The sequence below is a fragment of the Gymnogyps californianus genome, chromosome 6, assembly GCF_018139145.2.
Source record: "Gymnogyps californianus isolate 813 chromosome 6, ASM1813914v2, whole genome shotgun sequence".
NCBI classification, from domain to species: Eukaryota; Metazoa; Chordata; class Aves; order Accipitriformes; family Cathartidae; genus Gymnogyps; species Gymnogyps californianus.
Genome location: NC_059476.1, coordinates 37,916,447 through 37,931,655, shown reverse-complemented (window position 1 = coordinate 37,931,655; position 15,209 = coordinate 37,916,447). Strand labels below are relative to the sequence as shown.

Genomic DNA, 15,209 nt, shown 5'->3' with positions numbered 1-15,209 from the left:
GGTTAAGTGAGACGTCTGCCTTGCATCTCTTGGGCGACAGCCATCTTCGGAGGGGAGAGCTGGAGGAGCAGGCTGCTCCTCTCCCTGCTCCCTTCAAACCTGTGCTTTCAGAAACAACAGGAGCTTTGGGGTTTGTGTGTCTTGCAGAGCTGGAAGAGGATAAAACTCTCCAGCTGCCCAGGAGGGAAAGAGAGAGAGACTTTGAATTTCTTCCCTTAAATCATAAGTCACTCTAATTGTTTTCTTCTTCCTTTTTCTGCTTTTTCTCGCTCTTGCTGCCTCCCTTTGAATCAAGGATTTATCTTCACTGGCACACTTACACAGGGCTATTGCAGACTGTGTTGTCTAGCAAAACACCCGCAGAGCGAGTAGGTGCTGCTGCTGCTGCCGAACCACTCTCCGCACCTCCGGGACCCTCCCTTCCCACCCGCACCCTGTGCGCAGCAGCATCTCCCACCTCGCTTCCATCAGTCGAGGTGCAAGAGTTTATTAGCAAAACTGCTCAGACGAGCAGAAAGGATGGAGCAAGGGGGACAAAAATGCGCTGAAGAGACTGGGAGGCAGGAGTCGACTAACCTGAAGCAAAGGAGGAAAGCCTGCAGGATTCCCAGGGTAAGGACTGTGCTGGGGAGCTGTACTGCTGTCCTGTCTCGACAGCATCCCACCTTGGGATGCTGAAGGGCAGCACACATGAAACAAGACAGATCATGCTCCAAGGTCAGCTAGCAGCCACGGCTGGATTTTCCCTGCTGTGGTTTTACAATTAAATATCCCAAAACTTTGCCTGTCCTGCCAAACCTGGGTGTAGGTGCTGCCCCAGCACAGCCAGTACTCCAAAAGCTGCAGGGTGTGGGTGAAGGGATGCTCAGAAAGCATCTGCATGGGCATCCACCCCTGAATCTACTCTCACATCTATGCCAGAGGGGTATATCTGCCCTGTGCAGGGAGAGAGGTACCCCACAGCGTGCCCTCTCCCCACGCAGCCATCCCCGCTGCATTGCCGCTGCCTCGTTTCAGCAGCCCGGTGGCTGTTGGCAGTGCATCCAGCCTAAAAATAAGAAGACAGATAGTCCACCTCAGCTGTAATTACCGACTGAAAAGACCCAGTGGGGAAAAGAAGGGGTGGGGAATGTGGAAGGGAGGACAGAGAAGGAAAAGAAGAAAGGGAGAAAGCAAGAAAGAAGCACATCCTTGAACAGGTTATATCAATCATCCAGGTTGCTGCCTGTGCAAGGTCCCTTTCTGGTCCCTGGGAGGGATAACTGCATCCTGCACCGGGGAAGCATTGCCTGAGTGATTAGCTGGAGCCGCAGCTTCCTTGGGGTGCAGAGGGAGGGGTTCCACCCTGAATTATCCATCCACCCCATTCCCGCCGTTCCCCAGCAAGCAGGGCTGGCTGGGGTTGCTTACCCTTGCCCCGAGGCCAAGCCAGGCTCTCTTTCAGGCAGCACTGAGCTCTGTGGTGTGCTTGACTGGTCTTTGATCAGCCCTGGCCGGTGCCCATGTGCAGAGCTGCTGGGGAGCACACGTGGAGGGGGAATTTCCTCTTGTCAGGAACCAGGACTAAAATACACAGGAATGCTAGATCCATGAGAAATTTTGTTTGGGCTTCTTTTGCCACCCTCCCTACCCCATATGTATCCAATTTGCTCGCGTCTCCATTTCTCTGGAGTCTTTAAATATCATCCTCCCCACCAACTGGGTCCTATTTGTAGAGCTGTGGTTTGGCTTATATTTATTTCTTTGTTTTTAAGCGTATCTGCCTCACCAGTTGGAGAAGCCGATGCTCTTTGACCGGACCGAACAGGAGCGAAGCACAACGCCGGTGCTCCTGGCAGCGCTGCTGGCCCCGTGCCTTCCTCTTGCCCCAGCCTCGGTGAGTGATGATGAATCCCGGGTGTCAGAGGTGGCGGGTGATGAATTACCTGGGGAAGCAGAAAGCAGTTCGGGTGACATTCCCAGAGTCACTGACTTCTCTCGGCACTGCAGCAAGGTGTCGGAGGCAAGGATGGGTCCTGGGGGAGCAGTGGCACAGGTCACCCAAAGGGTCAGCAAGGAGAAGGCAGCGATGACCCATGGTAGGGAAGTCTTGGGGTTGCAGCATCGGGGCTCCCGTGCCTGCTGCAAGATGGGTGCAATGCAGCTACTCCCGCATGGCTCCATGAGCCAGAAATGCACCCTGGGGATGGTCACCTTGCCACCCTCTGGCTTCCCGCACCCTCAAGCCTCCTCCAGCACCCAGCAAGGCTTGAGAGGCCATGTATGAGTCACTCCCTGGGAGACTGGAGAAGCACTACAGCTGGCCAGAGACAGCATGACAGATGGAGAGGCACACGCATACCTCAAGCCTATAGCTTGGTGTGTGCTGCCTCTCTTTAAAATGCCAGCAATGTACTGTCATTATCAGCTAATGCCCTCTAATGGGTCCATTAAACAGCTCTGTCTTTGCCTTGGCTTCTAATTCCCCCTCCCCTACTCATAATCAGGCGGCATTACCTGCTTCAGAAGATACGATTACACTACTTAATTCTTTCTAAATGACAGCGCTGAGCCAGCAGCAGAGAGCCATTCACCCTTACTTGGCCAAGCAAGACCCCTGGATGCCGGACCGAGGGCGGCGGTGGCAAGGGAGACCCAGCTTTCTCACCCAGCTTTCCCCTTCCCTGCTGCAGCAGCAGCGTGGGTGTCCCTGAGGGCACCTGCCTGTAATTGTAGCAGATTTATAGCAAATAGTTCCTCCATCTCCATCCCTGCGGAGCAAAGGGCTCTTTGCTTTATTGCTACCTAAAGCAAGTCTTACCAACCTGCTGTTGACCACAAGGCTTGCTGCCCCTCCAGCCACGCCAGCCCAGATCTTTGCTCGCTGCCGGGGCAAAATCTTCCGTGAAACCCAGCAGGACAGCAAGATGCTCATTGCTGGCCCCTGTGTGCCTCTCCATGTAACAGTCTCTTAAAACACTAGAGAAACAGGGACTGGAGTGACTCAAAATCGACTGCTTTTTGCTTGGTACTTGGCTGGCTTTCTCTGGAGTTTGGGGAAATTTTTAATAGCGCTAACTATTGATAATATGTCGCTGGGAATTTGCTTAGCACTTCACGGCACAAGTGCTAAAAATACAAGGTCCCGCTCCCCAGAGCGCTTGGAAACATCGAGAGGAGGCAAACTCTGAGAAGCAATAAGGTCATGGAGAGATGTGGAGGTCCCAGGGGCACAGCCAGCCGAGAAGGCTGTCAGGGACAGGCCCAAGCAAGGCTTCTGGGGGACCCAGAAAGAAAAGGGAGAGAAATGTGGATCTGTTGGAAACTCAGTGTCTGCACTGAAGGGCTGATGGAGCATCATGATTTGGGGATCCACCACCACCATATGACCTTGGGTCAAATAATTTGCTTTTCTTCACTCCCCTTTCCCTGAAGATGGGGAAAACGGGGCTCTTTGAGATCCACGGGTGGAAACCATGGTGATACTAATTTTGGTTATTCAGAGGAAGGCTAAAGGAAGACGTAGACAAGAGGAGCCACAGACCCGAGAGAGATGGTGAAATGTGTGCATCGCTGTGTCCTATAGAAGAAGGTTATTTGTAGCATATGGCAATGACAGAAATAGCCTTTAAGACAATATCATAGAATGGTTTGGGTTGGAAGGGACCTTAAAGATCATCTTGTTCCAGCCCCCCTGCCATGGGCAGGGACACCTTCCACTAGACCAGGCTGCTCAAAGCCCCATCCAACCTGGCCTTGAACACTTCCAGGGAGGGGCATCCACAGCCTCTCTGGGCAACCTGTGCCAGTGCCTCACCACCCTCACAGTGAAGAACTTCTTCCTTACAGCTAATCTAAATCGACCCTCTTTCAGTTTAAAGCCATTACCCCTGTCCTATCACTACATGCCCTTGTAAAAAGTCCCTCTCCGGCTTTCTCGTGGGCCCCCTTTAGGTACTTGGAGGCTGCTATAAGGTCTCCCCGAGCCTTCTCTTCTCCAGGCTGAACAACCCCAACTCTCTCAGCCTGTCTTCATAGGAGAGGTGCTCCAGCCCTCTGATCATCTTCGTGGCCCTCCTCTGGACCTGCTCGAGCAGGTCCATGTCCTTCTTCTGTTGGGGGCCCCAGAGCTGAATGCAGGACTCTAGGTAGGGTCTCATGAGAGTGGAGTAGAGGGGAGAATCCCCTCCCTCGACCTGCTGGTCATGCTTCTTTGATGTAGCCCAGGATATGGTTGGCTTTCTGGGCTGCAAGCGCATGTTGCTGGGTCATGTTGAGCTTCTTGTCAACCAACACCCCCAAGTCCTTCTCCTCAGGGCTGCTCTCAATCCACTCATCGCCCAGCCTGTATTTGTGCTTGGGATTGCCCCGACCCATGTGCAGGACTTTGCCCTTGGCCTTGTTGAACTTCATGAGGTTCACATGGGCCCACCTCTCAAGCCTGTCAAGGTCCCTCTGGATGTATCTGACTGGGGTTAAACCACGACAGGATGGCAGCCCTTCCCTCCAGTGTGTTGACTGCACTACACAGCTTGGTGTCGTCGGTAAACTTGCTGAGGGTGCACTCAATCCCAGTGTCCATGTCACAGACAAAGATGTTAAACAGTGCCGGTCCCAATACCAGCCCCTGAGGAACGCCACTCATCACAGGTCTCCACTTGGACATCGGGCTGTTGACCACAACTCTTTGAGTGTGACCAGCCAGCCAATTCCTTATTCACCCTTCCTGCAAACTTAGTGTGCATTTTACTCTCAGTTTTATGTGTCAGTTTTATTCTTAATGACCTCTGATATGGCAGGTGGGCCTTCATCTTCTCCTTTTCATGCTGGGCTGTACACTTCTTGAGGGTTTTTTTCCTTTCCATGTTGCTCTGTTATAATGTCATGCTGAGCTGCTAAACTCAGCTGCAGTTTTGACAGATGATGTACTAGTTCCCTCTGCTTTGGATTTGACATTTTCATGAGCACTAAACACACATGCTTACAAATTTTAAAAGGGAAAAGGACCCCACCACCACCACTCTCCTGGTTTTTTTGTTTGTTTGTTTTGTTTGGCTTCATTTTGGAGTTGATGAAAGATGCCAGATTAATGGCCCTTGAAACTGAAACCCTCTATTTAGCCGCTGAACAAGTGGGGTGAGGGAAGCCACCGCACATGCTGCTCCTCTGCTGCTTCTACAGCAAGCCTCACCCCGATGGCAGCGCTGTCCCTGGCACCCTCACGCTGTGGCTTTCTGCCTCTGCTGCGGCGACGATGCTGCTGGGAAGGCATCATCCATGCCATTAACCTCTCCAGTTGCTCCGCGGCTCTGGATTTAGCACACGAAGCTCTAAATATTTTAGGACCATGCTGCTAGACGCTGCAACTCTGTCCTTCTTTGCAGCCAAGGCGGTGTTGCGCAACCGGTTCGAGAGAGATGATCCTCCGGAGGATGGGAGGGAGGATTAACCCCAGAAGGGAGCCTGGACTTCAAGCCCAGTCTCCTGGCAGAGAAAGGACAGGGAAAAAGGTGGGAAGAAATTTAAAACCATCAGCCCATGCTGATATTCTGGGAGCTTTCCTGCTGCAGCAGAAGCAGCCAAGGGGAATTTTTCCTTCCACGTTGATGGAAGTGGGATCAGGCTATTTATCTTTGATGAAATGCCAAGAAATGGTTGATTGTGTTTAGAAGCAGCAAAAAGGTATAATAAATAGTGCTTCCTGCTCAGAGACAGAACGAGAAGTGAGAGTGAGGAGACCAGATCTGACAACCGTCTGCACACATCCTTTTTTGTGCTGTGCCTCCAGTATCCACAGTGGATCTCTGGGCTAGAGAAGACGTTGAGGTCTATCGACATTTCTGTCACCTGAAGGCCTGACTAACCTTGCACTGGGATATTATGAAACAGGGAGAAATCTGGCACGGCAGATCGTAGAGGTCCCATTTCTATAGGGTAGCTCTGGATAATGCAGAGGGAGATGCCTGGGGTCAGTTATTGTACAGAAGAAAGGCAGCCCTAATTCTGAGGCTGGTGGGGCTCACCCAACCTTGGAAAGCCAGCTGATGAAGATGATCTTCAAACTCCAGTCAAGACAGAGAGGAGCTCCAGGCTGCTATTTCTTGTATGAAAGCACCATGAAGAGAAGGCAGCAAGGGTTTGCTGTGCCATCCACTGTCAAATCAAGGGTAGCTGAAGGAAGAAGGAGGAGGACCTCAACACGCGTAAAGGAAATCCATCTGAGTCCGTACTCAGCACCCTCCCGATTTCTGTCTAATGAAGTGCTGATCTTATTACTGGTGGGGCTGAAGCAGTGTGAGATGTAAGAGGTTGGTGTAGATAACTGTGAAGTTGCCCACTTGAAGGCTGGGTCAAATCCTCCGGTGAGCTGCACCCAGTTGCATGGCGTTGGGGCTGCAGGTGTCGTGGAGGAGGCGGCGTTTTGGTCCTCTGCTGGCAACTCGCAGAGGTTTGGTCTTCAGAAACAGCAGGCACAGTGTGGAAGCTTTCCTCTTTCTTCTTTCTTTAATTAAAATGCAAACAGGTGAAAAAAATCTTTTTTTTTCTTTCAGGGAAAGTAAATGCTTTCTTGCAACACCTTAATTTTAAAGGCAGGGGGAAGAGGATTTTCCTTGGTTTGGGCCCATTACCAACCCATCACAGTTACACTTCATCAACTGTACTTTGCCTGAGTTTAGGCTGCGAGCTCCTCGGGCCAGGACTGCCTCTCGTACACAAACCAGGGGTGTAAGTAAATGGAAGAATAAACAGCCTCGCAGAGAGAAGTGGTCACCGGTTTTGTGTCGGTGCTGCTTCGGGCGCTTGTGGAATGCAAAAGGCTTTGCACCGTGGGTCAGCTGTCCACCAGCTGGCATGCAGATGTTGACCTGCTTGCTGCCACCTCAATGAAAAGGCAGGTGCGTCATTCCCTCATTAATATTTGGCACTGAAAGTTGGAAGTGCCCTGTAAATCCTAAATGCCATTATTGTGGTTTTCTTTATTATTATAATAGAGCCAGAGGAGCAGCAGCAGCAAGTGGGAGCAGCACACCCTGCCCGTTCTCAGGCATCGCAGCATCTCATTGTGGAGATGGTTTTGCCGATGCTGGCTACCCACTTTTGCTTGCACAGGAAACACCGACCCATGGCGTCGCAATGGGTGAGAAGGGAGAGGAGAGAGGCCAGGCGTGAGAAAGGCAGGCACAGGTAATCAGGTAATATTTCCCTTTGCTACTCACAGAAATTAATGCTGTCTGAGGTATAAAAGGGGAAAAAAAACCCCAGAGGTTTTGATCTTGCTCCAAGCACAGCATTCACCTCCACCTCTTGGACCCTCAGCAGCGGGACATCACCTCGACGTCCCTTTGCCCACTTGGGCCCTGGGGCAGGAGCCGACGGTGCATTGTACCACTGTGCTTGAACATCAGCCCTGGGGGAAATGATGGGCACAGAGATGTGGGAGCAAAAGTCCTTGAACGCGGCAAAGCTGGGCTGCTGCTGGAGACAGCAGTCCTGGACCAAATCCAGCAGAAGAAGACAGTAAAACAAAAGGGGCAAATTTTTGCTGGCATCACGTCCGTGCTTTTCTCAGGGCCCTCTTCATCTCAATCCTACATGCTCCACTGAAAAGAGCTGGTGGATGACTCTGACCCACGCCATCCCGCTCTGTGGGAGGAGCACATCTTAATTAATTTCAGGGCTGAATGGACAGGCAAACTCCTCCGCCGGAGGAGCGCCCACCCTGACATCCCCTCTGAGATCTCCCAGTCAGCAGCCTGCAGTGAAACTCTCCTTTTTATTTCAAATCCAGGGCAGAGCGTGGCTGGGCGCCAGCAGGAGAGGTGGCCGAGCAGGAGCCCATCCAGGTAGGAGGCAGCGGGCAGAGATGCGGCCATTCATTTCCCACCGAGGTGTCCTGCCAGTCGCGCACAGCGACCCTTTGCACGGGGAATTGTCAGGGAGCAAACCCAGCTCCTCATCTGCACCCATGGGACTGCTCCTCCGGGCACCCCCAGGCCCCCGCAACACAAGTGATGCTAGGGATAGCATCAGAGGTACCGGCCCTGCATCAAGCAAAGGGCATGGGTAGGCAACAGCTATCCAGATTGATGCCTCCCCCTTTTTTTTTTTCCCTTTTTTTTTTTTTTTTTTAAGTGCTGGTGATCTGGGGGAAATGCATTTGTTTGGGAGATTTGAACAGAAGTGGCAACAGATGCACTGTGTAATAAAAACACGAAAGCCTCTATTATGCTTTCAGGAAGAGAACAGAGAGGAGAAAAACTGCAGGCATCAGAGATAAACACGTGCAGAATTATGGAAAGGCAATATTTAATAGTTCACCAATCATGTTCTCATTTCCAAGGTACGTTACCCCTAGAGCTGAATTAAATCTAGAATCTATTTATTTTTTTTCTTTTAAAAAGCGCAAAACCAAGCACCTACCGCCACCAAAAACTAAAATATTGGCTGCTGCCCCTCCATTAGGAGAGCTCGCCCGTTTCTCACGCCTGCACCAGTGCATCCCTGACCCTTAGGCAGCCTGGGCCAGTTCTTGTTCAGCATCGCCTGGCAGCCCCTTCCCAATGGCTCTGCCCAGGGGTAAGTCACCCCGCTGCTTGCAGGGGCTATGCTGCGTGCCCGGCAAGGGAAATTGGGCAGTGGTTTTGTTTTTTTTTTTGGAGCCTCCCCGTAAGGGCTGTGTTTTACCCTTCACACCTGAATGTTTTCGCTAGCACAACCCCCAATCTAGAGAAACTCATGCAACTTGATGGAGGGTGGGAAAAGGCAGTAGGGAAAGGGCAGTTATGAGAGCTTCTTACACCAGCTTCACCTCCAAAGGCTGTAACAGGGTGAAATCAAGGTCCATCTAGACCAGTAACTTTTCTTCCACAGCTGCTATAGGCGTATTTTCAGGGAAGAATAAAAACAGGCAAGCAAGCTGATGTGACTGGTCCTAATCTCCTCATCTTCACGTCCCTGTGCCATCGCTTGTTATCTCCTTCAGCGGTGGAGGTTATTCCCCTGTGCGCGAGGCAGAGGTGCCAGGTCCCTCAGCTACCGGCAAAGTTCGCATTGATGTGCTAAGGCTGCTATGGCTCAGCTAGACCACAGGTCTCGTTCTCCCCTGGCTATCAGTATCTATCTGGTGGCTCTTCTCTTACACCTCCATTGTGGGACTCTCTTGTTCTGCACTAATATCCCACCAAGTACAATAGGATCTGTGAATAGGCCTTTTAGGCACTGCATTAATACCACAAATAAAAAAAGAAGTAACTGTTCCTAAATGGAATAGCTCTTTCAAGGAGGTATTACCTTTAATCATTTTTAAATTTGTGTAAGGCAACTTGGAATTACCTACAAAGGACTCTCTATAATGCCAGATTGTATTGCATTTAATACCTACGCTTTTAGCCCTCTCTTTCCTTATTTTCTTGTACTTAGATAGATTTTTCCTTTAGAGGACTTTATTTTTTTTCTTTCCAAGTGTCTGTGCTGGCTCAAAAGTGACTCAGTACTTGATCAATACCTCTGGTGGCTGTTGGTACAGCCAGCAAAGAATTATTCAGGTGAAAGCCTCTGAGAAAAATCAGTCAGGGGAAGGTCAGTTAGTTTGCTTGGTTTAAATCTTCATTGTTTTCAGAAACGGGGGGAAACCAGAGAGACAGCCAGAAAACAGATTTTGTAGAATGCCAGAAGTATTTAAATACTCAATGGAGGGAGGCGGGAGTTTATAGCAACAAAACACGTTACCAGTAAAACAAAAAAAAGGCACATTTCAAATACCACTGCACTTTGCAGTAGGGAAAAGCCTGTAAGGACATAACAAAGGCCTTTCTGGTTCAGCTGAAGAGCCCATCTGTACTTACCACAAAGGCTGTCCTGACCTCCAACTGTTTTCCTCTCTGGGGAATCCCGGAGTCTGATGTCATTTCTCTGCCTAGTAACACCCAACAGATTTTCCTCCCTGCCTTCGCTCCATCCCCCTGTGAGCCTACACAAACATCTTCCTCCCAAAGATGTTCAAGGTGCAGAGCAACAGTGTTGAAGTTTGCAGATGGGGAGGGGGAAAAGTCAAAAACTCCTCAAAGGGTCAAATTTCCTTGTAGCCTTTTACCTGGGTATGTGCTGCCGTCCTCTTCTCCGGCACAACGCCCCAGCTTGGAGCGAGCAGGAGGACCCTCCCTGCCTTTCCCCTCTTGTCCTCGGGAACGAAGCTTATTCCTGATGCTTGCAGGGTGTTAAATGCCCCACCCCCACCCCACCCCAAAACATCTTCTGTGCAGGGAGCGGTCCCACTGCCTACGGTGGGGACCAGTCCCATGGGACCCTGAAAAAGTGCTGCTTTCCACCTGGGACCGAACCAGGTCATACCGTGCTGCAGTTGGTATGGGTACCATCATCCCTTTGATGCTCAAGGGATGCTCTGCTGTCAAAATCCTCCCCAGGGACTTTCCGCTCCGGCAGAGCATCCTGACCTTGCAGCGCTGAAGCTACTTGAGAAAAGACCCGCGTCGCTTCTGCGTCTGGTTTTGGGCAGCCGAAGGGAGGAGCAGCAGCTCCTTAGCTCCCGGCAGACTTCTCTGCTTGGGAAACCCAGTCCCTACCGGCAACGCTTTCTCCGTGAGTCTCGCTTTCCTTCCCTCTCGCTCCAGCCCCCTGCAATGGATGCTATGCTACGCACCGTGTGTGCCGTCCGTCTTTCCAACCGTGTGCTATCACATCTTCCAGGAAGGGGCAGATTAACAAATCGGTCTGGAAGGGGTTTCTTCATTAAAGGGAAACTGTTTTGGTGGGACAACAGCAACCTGTATCCCTCACCGGTCTCCAAGCACTTACAAGTGATGCTGGTACTCGGGCAAAAAAGGTGTGGGGCCGAACTTCAGGGAGCCCCTCGTTAAAGCATTTGCAGCACATCGCTGCGTTGGCCTGTGAAAACGTGACTGTCACCCCCAAGCTAAACCCAGCGCTGAGAAACCTGACAGCCTAGGTGAAACCAGCCACAAGTGACTTCTCCCGTCCTCCTCGGGAGGGAAGATAAATGTCATAAGTCATCAGCCATCACGGCTTATACAAGGCACATTTTTCTCTCCCTGGTGCTGAGCTGAAACCGCTCTGAATGGAGGGAGGGCGAAGGGGAGCTGTGAATCCTGCTAAACTTCTCCTGTCCCTTGGGCGGGTCTGTCAGCACCGATAGAAAAATGCATGCGTAAAACTGGGGGAAACAAGGCGTGCAACCACCTGAGCACTGAAAAGGCAGCCAAAGCAGGTAGATAGATGGCTGCCTGGATGGGTAGGCATCTGTGCAACACCCAGTCCCGCAGAGACGGAGCACAAACTCTCAGCACCTGCTGCCTTTGCTGAAAAAACGCTCTTTCAGCGAGCCACTGCGGAATGCAAGCAGTGGTGGACGGCAGGGGTCAGGAGCAGCTAGAGGGGCTGAAAGTCCTCCACCCCTTCCCAGAAGCTACCTGCTCATTTTTGGCATGGGTACCTGAGCTGAGCAAGCCCATCCTCCACAAGTCCTCTTCCTTGGCTGAAGTTGCACCTTAACTGCCCATCAGGTGGGTGCCCATCCTCCTAGAAGCCATCAGCCACAGCCCCCAGCTCCTTCTGTGCAGCCCAAAGGCTATGGACCACGTTCTTCTCTCCATGCATGGGAAAGAGTGCAAGGGAAATGTTTTCAGTGCTGAAAAGTCCATTTTCTTCCCTTTTGCTGTCTTCAGGAAACTCACGTACTTCAGCAGAGCCTCCTTATTCTGGGCACGGAGGAGCAGCGGACTGGAAAGGGTTAGAGCAAGGGAAAGGAGATACGCCAGGAAGCCCAGCTTCTCTCCAGCTTCCAGGTAGTTTAAGCTTAATGGTGAGTAACAATTCCTGTAAAACCAGTTTATTTCCCATCACTGTCATTTCACATCATAAAGGCCAAGAAAATATTTTCAGCGCAGCGGGTGGTGCTGGGCTGCACAGGCGGGCAGGAGCAGGCAGGGATGGGGATATTCATCCCAAGAGGCAGGTGTGTTTTCTGTGAGCCAAATTCTGATTTGAGTGATTCCCTCCCTGCCCCGAGTTTGGATGGGGGATGAAATTATGGGTCTCCTCTTCCCTGAAACCCTGGTTGCTGCTGCTCCGTCTCACTGGTCAGGGCGAGAGGAGGCAATTCTCATCGTCAGCCCATGGCAGACACTTTCCTTGGGGATACCTGCAGCCAAATACCACTTCTGTGTATTTAACAGTCTGTAGTGGAGCCTTACTCATGATCTTGCCCAGTCTTTCCTGGAGCCCACGTAACCTCTTGGCATCCGTGGCATCCCGTAGGAAGGGGTCTCGCACTCCGATACTATCCGTTGCATAAAGAATCACTTATCCTCTTCCAACAGCATCCCCAAGCCATGGGCTATGCCAAAACACCTCCACCTCGGTCAAGGACCACCGTGGCATTTCTGCTCTCAATTCACCCTGGGGAGAAAAGGACAAATCTTGCTGAATCCAGGATGACTTTGAGTCACGCAGATAAAAGTCCGCTGCCAAGCTTTGCTGGCTGATGAGTATAGCCCAGCAAATAATTCCATGCAAATAGCTTGCTAAGTGAATCGAGCTTCTCTCGCCTCTCGCAAACCGCCCGTGAACATGCTGCGACCTGCGATGTCCTCAGGTAAACCGGTTATTGGAAATCATTTGCCGCTTCAAAATTTGTTCTTGGGCTTATGGCGTTCAATAAGCGAGCTGTGCAGATTGGCAGCGGCTGGTCACGTAAATCACGAGGCGTTTTCTTCCCCTTCCTAAACATGCCAGAAGTCAGCGGGGTGGGATGCGTCCTGGGGAGAGACGGTGGGCACACAGGTTTACCGAATTTTGGAGCATTTCAAACCTTTGCCTCCCCGAGCAATTAAGCCTTGTGTAACACATCACTCCAAGGGAAAATGGACCCTGGCAGAGAACATAGTTCAGATTTAATTGTGCTGTATTGAGTTCACGCATAAATAATTACCTGTGAACTTGCTGCTTCGATCTGCCCCACTGACTGGCCTCTGTCGAGGCCTGGGAAATTCTCCTTAGTTAGATGTTTCGCATAAGATGAGCCAGAGGAGAGGTGCCAAGGAGAGGAATGATTTTTTAACGTGAACACATCAGGCAGCGTTTGCAACATTTGCCCAGAGGATATTCAGTCCTGGTATCGCTATTTTCGTGGTGGCTCTTTGCAATGATTAATTTAAAGTGCTAGCATCAGGAATCATGGGAACATATGAGAAACCCAGTTTTTCTTTTAAAATAGAAGTAAGTTTCCTTCCCGACGTTACAGAAGAAACCTGGAAAAAGGTCATCATTAAAGACATGCAAAACACCCCTCCGCTTCCCATCTAATCTCATACTTTTTCATTCCGTTTCTTAATTTGGAGAAGAAACCCTCTCGTTTGGAGCACGCCATATGGTTGCAGATCACCAAAATGGAAAAGCCGGTATCATCCAACCTTTAGCAGCAGATGCCCCGATTTCCCGCAGCCAGGGTGCTCAACAACAGGCGTGCCAGCCACCACCTTACATACGTCTTTCGAGAGCTTTCATGACAAAGTTGGGCTTGTGGCTCCCAAAGCAGCAAGCGAGGTGTGCAGACTGGGGATGATGTCTCCATCCATCACTTCCCTGTGTATAAATTGAATCTCCCCCCTTCCCAGCCGGCAATCCTTCCCGGTCACTGCTCTGTCCCCGTGCAAGGAGGAGAATTGCTGCCAGCCCTTGCCTGGGGTGCCTTGTCCGTGCATTATTTACCTGCCTTGATGACGCAGCCTACTTCTTCAGGCCATCTGACAATGTCACCTTTTAGCGACCTTCACTGTGGCCATGAGCTTATCTTTTCTTACACTTTGTAGCTTTTGGCCTCTTTACGTCTGCTGTGTCGTGCTGAGAAACACGTGGCCTTTGGTTGGGTATGCGGAGGGGGTAATCTCCATGTCTCTCTGTGCTCCATCTCAGAAGACGGGACCTCTTAACCAAAGGTGGGTTTTTTTTTTTTAATTTTCCCCAATCTTACATTTTGAAGCAACATCTTCTTGCTTGACAAGGCCAGGAAAAGCCTTTCCTGTACATTTGCAATCTGCTTCCCTGCAGCTGTACTTCGGATGTGTCCCCATGGTGGCAGGTGATCCCGGTGCTCCCCTCCCCTTGCCATACACGTGCCTCCCCGTCCCCATCCCAGGCGGCTCCGTGGGCATCTCTCGTCTCACTGCTTTCTAACAGCATATGCTGTAGCTGCCTGGGCTGCCGGTGCTACCGCTGTTCTCGGTCCGGCAGAAGAAAGCCAAGCTTCCTCCGAACCAACCCTGGACACGGGCTAGCGTGGGGGTAAAGCTGCCCAGGCATTCGAGCGGCTCAGGTTTGATACAGCAGGTCAAGTGTGCTGTGGTACAGAGCATCTGGCTGGATGCAGAGCCACTGCTTCGCCTAACGTGCCGGGTCACCTTCATGCCAGGTCTTCCCCGCCTGAGCATCTTCCCATGGAGGCAGCGGGCCAGACCTCCGGGTGACGGCTGGGCAGCAGGAGGGGGTCGTACCCACCACGTTTTGCTTTATCCACCTGCTTAGGGTGAGGCATCTCACCCATCAGCCGGAGCTGGGATTTCTGAAACATTTCTGCCACGTCCTTAACCCAAAACCATCCACTTTCGCGGGTGTTGCACGCCCGTGCGCTCTGCTTCATCCCAAGTCACCCTTCCCTGCCTCCACAATTCACCGCACAAGTCACCTCCCTGTGTCCCCACACCTATCCCAAGGCTCCTCCGTCTTCTTCTGTTGTGGCACCTTGCCTTTATTATACCCTGCACATCTCTCCTCTCTCTTCTCATCCCCTTGTGTTAGGCAGCCTGGGGTGAATCCCATCCCTTATGGCAAACCCCTTGCCTTTAGCAAGCAGAGGCCTTACAGTTATTTACCGGGGAAAGGATAAGCTACGGCGTTTATATAAAACATATTAATAATTTCGCCCTTTCCCTCCACATTTACCAAATTGATTTTTGAACTGCTAGCAGTCGTATTGCAATAAATATAGTTGAAATCCATTGCACGTAATGGTTTATAAATTGTGAGTCATAATTCAGCGGGAGCCTTGGGTTTGGTTTGCTGGCTTCTGTCAGTGCGTGCGTGCACGCCTGTGTTTTCCTTTCTCCAGCCCTTAAGCCTGCACAACTCTCCACTGGAGTAATAAATTGGGAATAATAGAAGCTCTGCTAACTAAATTTCACTTGTCGGTTGGAAGA

At 51.1% G+C, this 15,209-nt stretch overlaps 2 long non-coding RNA genes across 2 annotated transcripts; both read left to right on the top strand.

The window, feature by feature from the left end:
• Positions 1-357: 357 nt before the first annotated feature.
• Positions 358-7,167, top strand: LOC127018005 (uncharacterized). Its single transcript, XR_007766677.1, has 4 exons — positions 358-612; positions 1,755-1,876; positions 6,531-6,875; positions 6,972-7,167. It is a non-coding gene; the product is annotated as an uncharacterized LOC127018005 (long non-coding RNA).
• Positions 7,168-7,765: 598 nt separating this feature from the next.
• LOC127018082 (uncharacterized) lies at positions 7,766-9,383 on the top strand. The gene is made up of 3 exons (XR_007766700.1): positions 7,766-7,823; positions 8,216-8,320; positions 8,851-9,383. It is a non-coding gene; the product is annotated as an uncharacterized LOC127018082 (long non-coding RNA).
• Positions 9,384-15,209: the final 5,826 nt, after the last annotated feature.